Here is a 14,232-nt window from a genome sequence, read left to right as displayed (position 1 = left end):
ACCTGTGTTAATGTCACCCTCCCCTACAACCCTTTCCACTTTGACCAAACTGGAGGAGGTTACTAATGCTTCCTTATCTGTGAAACTGTCTCCAACCAAAATTACTGCCCTTCTGGAAAGTCTGTCAGACTCCACACCCTTCAGATCTGAATAATATGCAGAAGTAAAACTTCCTATATCTATAAACATCTTCAGTCATGACTAACCGCCATATTTCTGTTTGGTCCTCCGGTTTATGCAACCCACTTTATCTCTCATCTGCTCCATTCACCGAAAATCCTCCCTGTCTGTGTAAACTGCTCCATTCTACTAACACCCTTCTCCCTGTAAACTGCTCCACCCCTCCCAACCTCTCCATCTTCATGAACACTTGTAGACCGTACAGCTCTCCACATTTCTGTAACACCCTGTGGTTCTATGTGCTCCCTATGAAACCACCTCCAGTCCCCACACCCTCCCAGGCTGGGTCGTTTCCTCCAGATCAGACCATTGCTCTCTCTGTTACCTCCAATAATCATGGTAAACCTCCCTAATGTATCTATTCATTCAGATCCCATCCTCTTCAGCCTCCTGAAACCTCTTTCTGCCATTGTAACGCTCCCTATTTAGAACATAGAACAATACAGCACAGTACAGGTCCTTTAGCCCTCAATGTTGTGTCAATCTTTTATCCTCCTATAAGGTCAATCTAACCTGCAGGCCATTGAAAGAAAATCACAGCCCAGGAACAGGCTCTTCAGCCCGCTAAGCCTCCGCTGATCCAGATTCTCTGTCTAAACCTGTCGCCTATTCTGTCGCCTATTTGGTGAGGATCTGTACCACTTCGCTCCCTACCCATTCATACATCTTCTGGATACATCTGAACTGACGTTATAATTCCCGCCTGTACCATCTCCGCTGCCAAAGTGTTCCAGGCCCCCATGACTCTCTGCATAAAGGTCTTTCCACACATATCTGCCCTAAACCTTTCCCCTGTCACTGTGAACTCGTGACCCTTAGTAATTGTGTTCCACACTCTTGGGGGAAAAATGCTTCTTGCTATCCACCTTGTCTATACATCCCATGATTTTGCAGACCGCAATCAGGTCTCCAGTCAACCTTCATGTTTCTAATGAAAATAATCCAAATCTATTCAATCTCTCCTTATTTCTCGCGCCCTCTATACCAGGCAACATCGGGGTGAACTTCCTCTGCACGCTCTCCAAAGTCTGCACATCCTTTTGGTAATGTTGTGACCAGAACCGTACGCAATATTCTAAACCAAAGTCCTATACAACTGTAACATGACCTGCCAACTGTTGTACTCAATACCACGTCCATTGAAGGAAAGCATGCCATATGCCGTCTTGACCACTTTACTGACCTGCGTTACTACCTTCAAGGAACAATGGACCTGAATAACCAGATCTTAATTTTCCCCAGGACCTTCCCATTTACTGTTTAATTCACTTTTGAATTGGATCTTCCGAAATGCATCACCTCGCATTTGCCCGGATTGAACTCCACCTGCCATTTTTCTGACCACCTTTCCAGTCTATCCATATTCTGCTGTACTATCTGACATTCCCCTTCACTGTCTGCTACTCCACCAATCTTAGTGTCATCTGCAAACTTGCTAATCAAGAAACCAATACCTTCCTCCAAGTCTACAACATGCAGCTCCTCACCACCACCCCCCTCCCCTTACAGGGGAAGGATCATGACCCTAACAACCACGAGAGACAGACTGACTGTATCCAAACTCCCGGACTGGGATTTGAGACTCCCCTTGACTCACTGTGCTAGGTACCGTGAGTGACTGTGGACAATGATACCAAGCTTCCTGGGTTTGTGTTTGCACTAAACGCCAAGACAATGCAGCAGGCGGGTGAGCCTGGTAGCTCCACCTGGGGGGTAACACTGCTGAAGGCAGGGTGAGGTGAGGCAATGATTATGTGAGCATTGAAGTCAGCTCAAAGTGAATGTGTACAATCACGGAGTGAGCAGCCCAGAGGAACAGTCCATGAGCTGGGTGTGTCCCAGAGCACAGTGTCCATGCAGCAGAATTGAGCGTGTAAAAACACGGAGTGAGCAGCCCAGAGGGACAGGCCATGACCTGGGTGTGTCCCTGAGCACAGTGTCCTTGCAGCAGTATCGAGTGTGTACAACACGAATTGAGCAGCTAAGAGGGACAGGCCATGAGCTGGGTGTGTGTCCCTGAGCACAGTGTCCTTGCAGGAGCATCGAGTATGTACAAACACGGAGTGAGCAGCCCAGGCGGACAGACCATGAGCTTGCTGTGTATCCCTGAGCACAGTGTCCTTGCAGCAGCATTGCAATGAGAGCTGTCAGTGCACCCTGAGCTGCAGCATGGAAGTACAGAAACGTACTGTCAGTAGTTCGGAGATCTGCTGGGATGGTATGGTGAGGCTGGCATGTGTCAGATGCCAGCATTGGAGGATATGTGGTACATGAAGCTTTGGTCTGTGCAGAGTCCCCTGAAACGCTGGTGTCCAAGACAAAAGGTCACAGGAGCAAGGGTCATGATGGCGTCACCAGATACCAGCTCTAACATTCATGTCAAATTGTCCACATAGATTTTCCCCACAGTGGGAGGGAGGACATGAACCTGAAAATTAATGAGTAGAGATTTGCATGAATGTGGCTGCTGATCCTCAGGAGATATGCAATCAGCAATTGGCCTCTATCTTCCTGAAATCTTGTCTTGAACTGTACAGCACAGGAACAGGCCTGTCAGCCCACTAAGTTGCACTGATACTTGATGCCTTTAGAAATTATCAAATATTGTATATCATTATATTTCCTGCTAACTCATGTACATGTCACGATATCATTATTGCTGTTGTATCTTCTTCTACTGCCTCCTCCATCAGTGCATTCCCAGCACTTTCACATTCCGTCCGGAACACAGCAAAAAAAAACTTGCTTTTCATATATCCTTTAAAATTTCCCCCATTTCCCTAAAACTTATGCCCCCTAGCAATTAATATTTCTACTCTGGGGAAAAAGCGACTCTAACTCTCTATTCTTCCATACCTCTCATAATTTTGTAAACCTGTAACTGGTTCCACATATGTCTAATATCCTCCAAACCAGACAACATCCTAGTAAATGCCTCTCAAACCCTCTCCAATACCTCGACATCCCTTTGCAGATCTGGTAATCAGTCCTACACACAATATACTAAATGATGACGAAATATAGTTCTATCCAGCTGCAACATGTAACAATGTTTGCCTGTGTTGCTATTTTCAGGGAACTATGGGCCGATATGCCCAGATCCCTTCAATGTTGAAGCTATTTAGAGGTCTTTCATTTATTGTATATTTCTCTCCTGCAGCAGACTTTCTCAAACGTATAAACTCTCAATTGACCATCTTAAATTACATCTGCTTTTTCTGCATCCAAGTCTCCAGCCCACATATATCCTGCTGCATCATCTGCCAATCATCTTGACAATCCGCAACTCCCCCAATTTATTCACACATATCCAGACAGAAACAAAACCCCTTCCACCACTACTGACTGCTATGACCAAGCAGTTCTCTGTCCATGTTACTGACTGACCGCTGATCCTATTTCACATCACCTTCTGTATGAGCCTGCTGTCAGGAACCAAATCAAAGGCCTTGCAGTGGTCCAGATGGCGAACATCCAGCTCCATGCCCTCATCAATCACTTTTGCCACTTTCTCAAAATATTCAATCACGTTTGTGAGACACAGTTTTCCCCACACAAAGCCCTGTTGCCCAACGTGATTAAGTCCGTATTTTTCCAAATGTGGGTCAATCCTATCACTAAGAATCTCCAATATTTTCCGTACCACTGATGTAAGGCTCTCCGAGCTGAAATTCCTGGAATTATCCGTGTTGCCCTTCATCAACCAAGGAGCAACATTGGCTTTTTCCAGTTGTCTAGAACCTCTGTTGTCACTGAAGCACAAACAAAGTGTGTGCAGAAGGTCCCAGCCACTTACTACTTCGATCCCCTCAGTATTCCGGGACTAGTCCCATCATATCCTGGCGACATGTTGACTTTAATATTTTTCAAAACACCCAACACAGCCTCCATTTTTAATATCAGAATGAAGCCGGATATCAGCATATCCATCTCTTGACTCACCACCCACCAGGTCCTCCTCCTTTGTGAATACCAATACAAAGTATTTATTAAGGACTTCACCCCCTTCCTCCAGCTCCATGCATTAATTTCGTCCTTTGTCCTTGATTGGGCCTACTCTTTCCTTGGCTACTATGTTCCTCCTGATAGACTGCTTTGGCATTTTCATTAATCCTGTTTATAAAGACATTTCATCGTGCTTTTTCGTCCTCCCAACTCTTTTTCTTTACGTTTTTCCTGTCTTGTATCATGTTTCTCGAGGCTTCTGAGTGACTTCAGTTCCCAAACTGTTAGATGTACTTCCTTTTTCTTTTTGACTGAACTGACAATTTCTCTTGTCATTAAATTTTCTCAAATCTTACCATCCTTACCACCCTGTCTCCATGACAAGATCTCACATCCCTGAATATAGTAACACCAACAATTCTCCCAGGTTCATCACAATAGCCCATGTTGTTGTGGTCCTTTAAGCTATAATTGAAACTCAGAACCATATACAAACATTCGACAGTTTCTATTGCTTGCCATTTATATTTCTTATTTTACTTTTCCTTCTCTGATCTGAAAAGAAACCTGCTAAAGATGACTTGATATTTCTTGACAGCATCATCTCACAAACACTGTTTGTTTTCTAATTTCGTTTTAGATCTCACTACTCCATATTCCGCACTCCTCTCGGCATTCTGTAGTATTACATTCCCGTTGTGTGATGTAAGGTTTCCTGTTCTGTCTTTGTATTCCTAGATTTCAAAGGGGCTCTGGATTTAACTGCCTGACGCTTTTCACTTTATGAGAACACATTTTCTTGTAATCACTTTAATCTCCTCTAAGACTAAATGCCACTGCTCTGATTCTGATTTATCTTCTAGTCACTTGTTTCTGTTACTTGAAGAAATAAAGTTGTACTGTGTCTTCTTCATCTAGCTTTGTCCTTTACAATACTTATGTTAAAATCAAATGAATTATGATCACTATTCCTTAAATATTGTCCTTTTCTTTCCAGATGGCAATGGTAATGATTGCAGATGGTGCTAACAGAGGAAATGTCAATGTACTCAAACCTGCTGCTGATTGTCGATGGTGGAGGGAGGGAGTCGTTGTGGATGGGGACCATTTATTTCGGCTGCTCAGTCTTTAATCGTGTCAAACTGTCTGAGTACTTCTGGAGTTGCATTCATCAAACAAATGGAGATTATTTGATTATATTTCTGACTTGATCCTTGGAGATTTTGGCCAGGATTTGGCAAGGCAGAAGAAAAGTTACTTGCTGCAGGATTCCTAACTTCTGATTTGATGTTCTCACCGTAGCAGGGAAATGGTCTTGGATTAACCTTAGAATATTAATGCCAATAGATTCAGCAATGGTACTGCCTTTGAATGTTGAATGCCGATAATAAGTTGGTTTAAGATGGTCATTGTCTGACATTTGTGTAGCACAGATGTTACTTGTCACTTGTAAGCCCCGAAACCTGGCTGCTGTCCACGTCTCACTGCATTTGGACTGAGTTTTGTGATCTAAGGAGTTGGGATTTGTAAACTCATGAGCCAACCTCAACACATCTGACCGTATGAAGGAGTGAGCTTGCTGATAGCTGGTTTTCCAAACTCCCTGCTGCATTTGTTCTTCTAGATTAGATTAGATTACTTACAGTGTGGAAACAGGCCCTTCGGCCCAACAAGCCCACACCGACCCGCCGAAGCGCATCCCACCCATACCCCTACATATACCCCTTACCTAACACTACGGGCAATTTAGCATGGCCAATTCACCTGACCCGCACATCTTTGGACTGTGGGAGGAAACCGGAGCACCCGGAGGAAACCCACGCAGACACGGGGAGAACGTGCAAACTCCACACAGTCAGTCGCCTGAGGCGGGAATCGAACCCAAGTCCCTGGCGCTGTGAGGAGGCAGTGAGTTTAGAAGGTACTGTCCAATAAGCCTTGGAGCATTGAGACTTGTAGGTGGTCTACACTGCTATTGCTGCTCATCAGTGGAATATGGATGGATGGTCTTGGAAGTGATAATAATTAAATTGGCTGGACTTTCACCTTATATTGCATTGTAAGAATAACCATCACAGGTTTTGGGGAGTTAGTAGGTGAATCCCTAAGCTCTGACTCTTAAAGACAGTGTTATTAATATGGCTAGTCCAGGGCAATTCCTAGTCAATGATGGCACCCATGATGCTGATAGACACTGTGTTGGGAACTCAGTGATGGGAACTCAGTGACGGGAATGCTGTGGAAAATCAAAGAATGATGGTTTGATTCTTTATTGTTATATTTGTCTAATGTTTGAGTGTAGTAAATATTAATTGTTGTTTGTCAGACAAAACCCGGATGTTTTCCAGGTCTTGTTGCATTTCAGCATGGCCTTTGTCAGGAATGGTATCATCAGTGACCATCTCCCCGTCTGACCTTATGATGGAGAGAGGGTCATTGCAGCAGCTGGAAATGGTTGAGCCTCAGACACTCTGTTTCCTGAGGAATGGCTGCAGAGCTTTCCTGGAATTCCTGTTACTCACACTGACAACAGGCATTATTGTTGCTGGGGATAATTGCTCACACTGACAACAGGCATTATTGTTGCTGGGGATAATTACTCACACTGACAACAAGCATTATTGTTGCTGGGGATAATTCCCACCAGGTGACTACTTGCACCAGATTCCGATTAACTATAGTTTTACTCGTGCTCCTATTGTCACACCCTGTTAAATGGTGACTCGGTGTTAAGAGTAATTACTCTCATTGCCCCTTTGGAGTTCCAATCTTTTAAACTGAGCTTGCAGTGGGTTCAGGATCTGTGTGAGCCTGATGGGTCACTAACTGTATGACACTGAGCAGATTATTGCTGATTGATCCCATTATTGCTAACACTGTCCATCACAGTTCCACGGTAGACCCTACACCGATGGGTCAGTGACTGGCTGCAATGCAAGGGCCTTGCTTTTTGATCACAGGACACACTCGGGCAGTTTATCACATTGTTGGTAGGTGTCAGTGTTCTTGCTGGAATGGAACAGCTTGGCTAGAGATGTGCCAATCTCTGGAGTTAAACCACAGTTTCCAGACTGTCCAGCCATTTCTTCACATTATGGGGTGTGAATCGAATTGTCTGATGATTGGGGTCAGTGATGCTGGGGCCTACTGAAGGGGCCTGAAATGGATCATCTGCTCAGCCCATCTGGTGAAAGTTACATAGAACATAGAACATAGAAAAATACAACGCAGTACAGGCCCTTTGGCCCTCGATGTTGTGCCGACCAAAGCCTACCTAACTTACACTCGCCCAATAACCTCCATATGTTTATCCAATGCCCTCTTGAATGACCACAAAGATGGAGAGTCCAAATGCAGCAACTTTATTTTATTCCTGCTGTGCTGGGCTCCCCAATAATTGGGGATTTCATTGTTGTAGAGTAGCAGCCTCCTCCTCCAATAGTCTCTTTCATTGCCCACTATCTTTTATAACTACCTATGGCAGGACTGCAGGGATAGATCTGAACCATTGATAGTGGAATTACTGAGTTCTGCCCATCACTTGCTGCTTGTGATGTCGGAAGACAAGTCGTCCCGGTTTGCAGCTGAAGGTAGTTACAGTTTCTCCAGGTTGTCCCTCATCTCTAGATCTGGCTGGTTCTGCTCCCAGCATGTTCTTCTGCATTCATCACTGACCCAAGTAGAGTGGGAGATATATTGGTTACTGTACAGTGGGAGGTAGGTTGGGTCGTGACAGTTACTGGACAGAGAGAGGTATGTCGGGCTATGGACTGTTACTGTGCAGTGGGAGGTATGTCGGGCCATGATGGTTACTGTACAGTGGGAGGTATGTTGGGCCGTGATAGTTACTGTACAGTGGGAGGTATGTCGGTCCAAGAAGTTGCAGACTGTATGCGGTCTTTTCACCGCGGAGAGCAGTGCGAGCCGGGCGGATGTGAGGTCGTAGCACAGAGCTGGTCGGGAAGGTGAGTGAGCAGTATTTAAAGAACTTACCTCGACGACAACGGTCTTTTCACCGCGGAGAGCGGCGCGAGCCGGGCGGAAGAGAGGTCGGAGCGCAGAGCTGGTCGGGAAGGTGAGTGAGTAGTATTTGAGTGGGTGTGTTCTACGTCTGCAGGAAATGCAGTCAGATCCTGCTCCTCACCGAACGAGTTAGGGAACTGGAACTGGAGTTGGATGAACTGAGGATTATTCGAGAGGCTGAGAGGGTGATTGATAAAAGCTACGGGACATAGTTACGCAGGAGAACAGAGGTAGCTGGTAACAGTTAGATGTGGGAAGGGGAAGAAGCAGGCAGTGCAGGGTTCCCCTGTGGTCGTTCCCCTAAAAAATAGGTATTCAGCTTTGGAAACTGTTGGGGGGGGGGCAGCCTTGCAGGTGTAAGCTGCAGTGTAGGGGTCTGTGGCGTGAGGCCTGGCTCTGATACTAAGAAGGGAAAGGGGGAGAGGAGGAGAGCGCTAGTTACAGGAGACTCTCTAGTTAGAGGGACAGACAGGCGGTTCTGTGGACATGGGCGAGACTCTCGAATGGTTTGTTGCCTCCCGGGTGCCAAGGTTCGAGACGTCTCGGACCGTGTCTTCAGAATCCTTAAGGGGGTGGGTGTGCATCCAGAAGTCGTGGTACACATTGGCACCAACAACATAGGTAGGAAGAGGGGTGGGGAGGTCATTTAAGAACTCAGGGAGTTAGGCTGGAAGCTAAAAGCTAGGACAGACAGAGTCGTCATCTCTGGGTTGTTGCCGGTGCCACGTGACAGTGAGGCAAGGAATAGGGAGAGAGTGCAGTTGAACACGTGGCTGCAAGGATGGTGTAGGAGGGAGGGCTTCATGTATTTGGACAATTGGACTGCATTCTGGGGAAGGTGGGACCTGTACAAACAGGACGGGTTGCACCTGAACCAGAAGGGCACCAATATCCTGGAGGGTAGGTTTGCTAGCACTCTTCGGGGGGATTTAAACCAATTTGGCAGGGGGATGGGATCCGGGCTTGTAGTCCAGCAAGTAAGCTAGCTGTGTTTCAGGATCTCCAAGAATGTAGGGAGGCTGTGGAGAAGGTAGCACTGACAGGGAATACTTGCGGACACAGAGATGGGCTCAAGTGCGTATACTTCAACGGAAGAAGTATCAGAAATAACGTGGGTGAACTTAAGGCATGGATCGGTACCTGGGACTATGATGTTGTGGCCATCACGGAATCGTGGATAGATGAGGGACAGGAATGGTTGTTGGAGGTTCCTGGTTACAGATGTTTCAGTAAGATTAGGGAGGGTGGTAAAAAAAGGAGGGGGGTTGCATTGCTAATTAGAAATGGTATAACGGCTGCAGAAAGGAAGTTTGAGGGGGATCTGCCTTTGGAGGTAGTATGGGCTGAAGTCAGAAATAGGAAAGGTGCAGTCACCTTGTTGGTTGTTTACTATAGGCCCCCCAATAGCAGCAGAGATGTGGAGGAACAGATTGGGAAACAGATTTTGGAAAGGTGCAGAAGCCACAGGGTAGTAGTCATATGCGACTTCAACTTCTCAAATATTGATTGGAAGCTCTTTAGATCAAGTAGATTGGATGGGGTGGTGTTTGTGCAGTGTGGCCAGGAAGCTTTTCTAACTCAGTATGTAGATTGTCCAACCAGAGGGGAGGCCATATTGGATTTGGTACTCGGTAATGAACCGGGACAAGTGATGGGCTTGTTAGTGGGTGAACATTTTGGTGATGGTGACCACAATTCTGTGACTTTCACCTTGGTTATGGAAAGAGATAGATGCGCACAACAGGGTAGATTTTACAATTGGGGGAAGGGAAATTACGATGCTGTAAGACAGAATTTGAGGAGCATACGTTGGAAGCATAGGCTGTCAGGGAAGGATGTGGTGGAAATGTGGAACATTTTCAAGGAGCAGATACGACGTGTCCTTAATATGTATGTACCTATCAGGCAGGAAAGAAATGGTCATGTGAGGGAGCCTTGTTTGACGAAGGGGGTTGAATGTCTAGTAAAGAGGAAGAAGGAGGCTTACATAAGGTTGAGGAAACAGGGTTCAGACAGAGCAGTGGAGGGATACAGGATAGCCCGAAGGGACCTGAAGAAAGGGATTAGGAGAGCTAACAGAGGGCATGAAAAATCCTTGGCGGATAGGATCAAGGATAACCCCAAGGCATTTTATGCGTATGTGAGAAACATGAGAATGACGAGAACGTGGGTAGGTCCGATCAAGGACAGTAGTGGGAGATTGTGTATTGAGTCGGAAGAGATTGGGGAGGTCTTGAACAAGTACTTTTCTTTAGTATTTACGAACGAGACGGACAGTATTGTTGAAGAGGAGAGTGTGAAACGGACTGGTAAGCTAGAAGAGATACTTGTTAGGAAGGAAGATGTGTTGGAGATTTTGAACAACCTGAGGATAGACAAGTCCCCGGGCCTGACGGGATATATCCTAGGATTATGTGGGAAGCAAGAGAGGAAATTGCAGTACCGTTGGCAATTATCTTTTCGTCTTCATTGTCAACGGGGGTGGTACCAGGGGACTGGAGAGTAGCGAATGTTGTGCCCCTGTTCAAAAAAGGGAATAGGGATAACCCCGGGAATTACAGGCCAGTAAGTCTTACTTCTGTGGTAGGCAAAGTAATGGAAAGGGTACTGAGGGATAGGATTTATGAGTATCTGGAAAGACACTGCTTGATTAGGGACAGCCAGCACGGATTTGTGAAGGGTAGGTCTTGCCTTACAAGTCTTATTGAATTCTTTGAGGAGGTGACCAAGCATGTGGATGAGGGTAGAGCAGTGGATGTAGTGTACATGGATTTTAGTAAGGCATTTGATAAGGTTCCCCATGGTAGGCTTATGCGGAAAGTAAGGAGGCATGGGATAGAGGGAAACTTGGCCAATTGGATTGAAAACTGGCTAACCGGTCGAAGTCAGAGTGGTGGTAGATGGTAAATATTCAGCCTGGAGCCCAGTTACAAGTGGAGTTCCGCAGGGATCAGTTCTGGGTCCTCTGCTGTTTGTAATTTTTATTAATGACTTGGATGAGGGAGTCGAAGGGTGGGTCAGTAAATTTGCAGATGATACAAAGATTGGTGGAGTTGTGGACAGTGAGGAGGGCTGTTGTCGGCTGCAAAGGAACTTAGATATGATGCAGAGCTGGGCTGAGCAGTGGCAGATGGAGTTCAACCCTGCCAAGTGTGAGGTTGTCCAGTTTGGAAGAACAAATAAGAATGCGGAATACAGGGTTAACGGTAGAGTTCTTAGTCAGGTGGAGGAACAGAGGGATCTTGGGGTCTAAGTACATAGATCTTTGAAAGTTGCCACTCAGGTGGATAGAGCTTGTAAGAAGGCCTATGGTGTATTAGCGTTCATTAGCAGAGGGATTGAATTCAAGAATCGTGAAGTGATGTTGCAGCTGTACAGGACTTTGGTTAGGCCACATTTGGAGTACTGTGTGCAGTTATGGTCGCCTCACTTTAGGAAAGATGTGGAAGCTTTGGAGAGGATGCAGAGAAGATTTACCAGGATGTTGCCTGGAAAGGAGAATAGGTCGTACGAGGACAGGTTGAGAGTTCTCGGCCTTTTCTCGTTGGAACGGCGAAGGATGATGGGTGACTTGATAAAGGTTTATAAGAAGATCAGAGGAATAGATAGAGTAGACAGTCAGAAACTTTTTCCCCGGGTACAACAGAGTATTACAAGGGGACATAAATTTAAGGTGAAGGGTGGAAGGTATAGGGGAGATGTCAGGGGTGGGTTCTTTACCCAGAGAGTGGTGGGGGCATGGATTGCGCTGCCCGTGGGAGTGCTAGAGTCAGAATCATTGACTACCTTTAAGCGGCAATTGGATAGGTTCATGGATGGGTGCTTAATCTAGGATAGATGTTCGGCACAACATCGTGGGCCGAAGGACCTGTTCTGTGCTGTATTGTTCTATGTTCTATGTTCTATGTATGCGTTGTACATAATATGATTGTGCTGCTGCCGATGTGCCATTGTACCTCATGGATGCATCGTCATTGGTTGGTTAATCTATTTAAAGTCTGTACCATTCAGTACATTTCATGGTGAGGAGGGTCTGCAAAATGTGAAGATAGCCCTTGCTTTCCAAAAGGACTGTGCAGTGAACATTGTTACCGATATATGAAGTGGGGTGGGGCGGGGGGTATATTTGCATCAGGCAGATCGGTGATGATGTGCTCAATTATATATTTCCCTTTCATTAGTTCCCCATATCCTGCCACAGAGCAGTCTAGCCACCACAGGATGCAGGATCAATGCTGAGCACTATGATTATATTAGATTCCCTACAGTGTGGGAACAGACCCTTTGGCCCAAACCATTCACATCAACCCTCCGGAGAGCAACCCACTACCATGGCCAATTCACCTGAGCTGCATTTCTTTAGACTGTGGGAGAAAACTCACGCAGACACGGGGAGAATGTGCAAACCCCACACAGGCAATTGCCCAAGGCTGGAATCAAACCTGGGTCCCTGGTGTTGTGAGGCAGTAGTGCTAACCACTGAGCCACCATGCTGCCCTATGCTGACTATATGTGAAGGAGCTGTGCCCCCGCCTGGCTGTCAGTGGGACAGAACATACCACAGAGGATGGTGATGTTGCTTGGAACATAGTCCTGTTCACATAATCTTGCTTTCTAGACAATATCTGATTGTTGCTTGATTAGTCTGTGGGAAATATACAACAGGTCACCTTTACATTCTATATAATGAAGAGTTAATATCTCTTGCTTACATATTTTAAAATAAACCAAACATCATTGTTTTTCAGTTGAAAGAATTGAAGTGAACAATAATTGATTTACCAGAGCGCAAATCTATTACAGTACAGTGACTGTAGTAAACAGCTGATTCAAGTTCAATTCAGTGAAGACACCATCTTGCAGGCATCAAAGCTGTTGGAACTGACATTGAGAAAAAATATACTACATTCAGACACAGTTTTACTGGCCCTCACCATGACCTCCGAAACACTGGCCATCTCCAAAATCTGTCCAGAGAGCTTCCAAACTGGAGCTGGGCAGTTACTCATACAATCCCTCACAATAGACTGATTAGAGACATACCTGAACAACGGGGAGATGTGTGTGGGGCAGACTGGTCAATGGACTAGCACCTGGCACTGGTCCAGACGCAGTTCAACATTTGTAACAATGACCTATAAACAACCATGTCTTGCAAGTATATCCCTTCTGGTGTACCACCTAAATCTGTAATTCTGAGCCTTGGACCCGATCCTGAATGAAGGTGATACAAAGGTGATGGGCTCCTGCAGCACATGGCATCTTCCATTGAATCCCTCATAAACCATATCCAGTGTATGTTAGCCCCACAATGTCAGTATCCAAACAGAATTGTGCAGCTCCATTGATGGGCAGCTTGATCCCAGCCCAACGACATTGTGTGCGTCTTGAGCTGGTAATCCCTGTGTAAATGTTTGCAGCATTGTTCTAACCATTAGCAGCAAAGTCTCTTTACTGAATATCTAACATCCTTTCGTAATACCAACTTTTAGATTGTCTAATAAACACACAATCCCCCCTTTATTCAGTTCATTTTTGTTACAAAATGATGAAAACAGTGCACAACTCACAGTATGGAGCATTGAAATGATGGGTTTTATTTCCACACCCAAGACCAATTATTATTAAGTGCAAAGACTTTGGAAATATGCAATCGTTTTTCCTTGTATGAAAGTTGTGAACTAATACTCGACTTTCCTGTTCCTCAGATGCTGCCTGAAGTCTGTGAATTTTCAGAACCACATTTTTTTGAGTCTGATCTTTGGTATCTGCAGTCCTCACTTTCTCCCTGGTAATATTCACTCATAATCATTTTGTGGTAACAATTTCACTGTGTGTTTACACATGTTAGTCAGGTATGAGTACATTTTGAATTGCTTACGTCTATCTCAGAGCTCAGTAATGTTGGGTGTGAATGTCAATGTCTGTGTGATGCTCGGTATGTAGGCCAAGCCTCTGAGAGAATGACAGATTATCCTTTCAGCTGCTCACAACAAGCAATTTGCGGACTGAACGCAACCAGCCTGAGCTCACAAAACCCAAAGCATAGTGCCTAGCATTGGGTGTGTTTGGACAATATTTTTC

Source organism: Hemiscyllium ocellatum, chromosome 17 (genome assembly GCF_020745735.1).
Source record: "Hemiscyllium ocellatum isolate sHemOce1 chromosome 17, sHemOce1.pat.X.cur, whole genome shotgun sequence".
NCBI lineage: Eukaryota > Metazoa > Chordata > Chondrichthyes > Orectolobiformes > Hemiscylliidae > Hemiscyllium > Hemiscyllium ocellatum.
Note: the sequence above shows the minus strand (reverse complement) of the source record.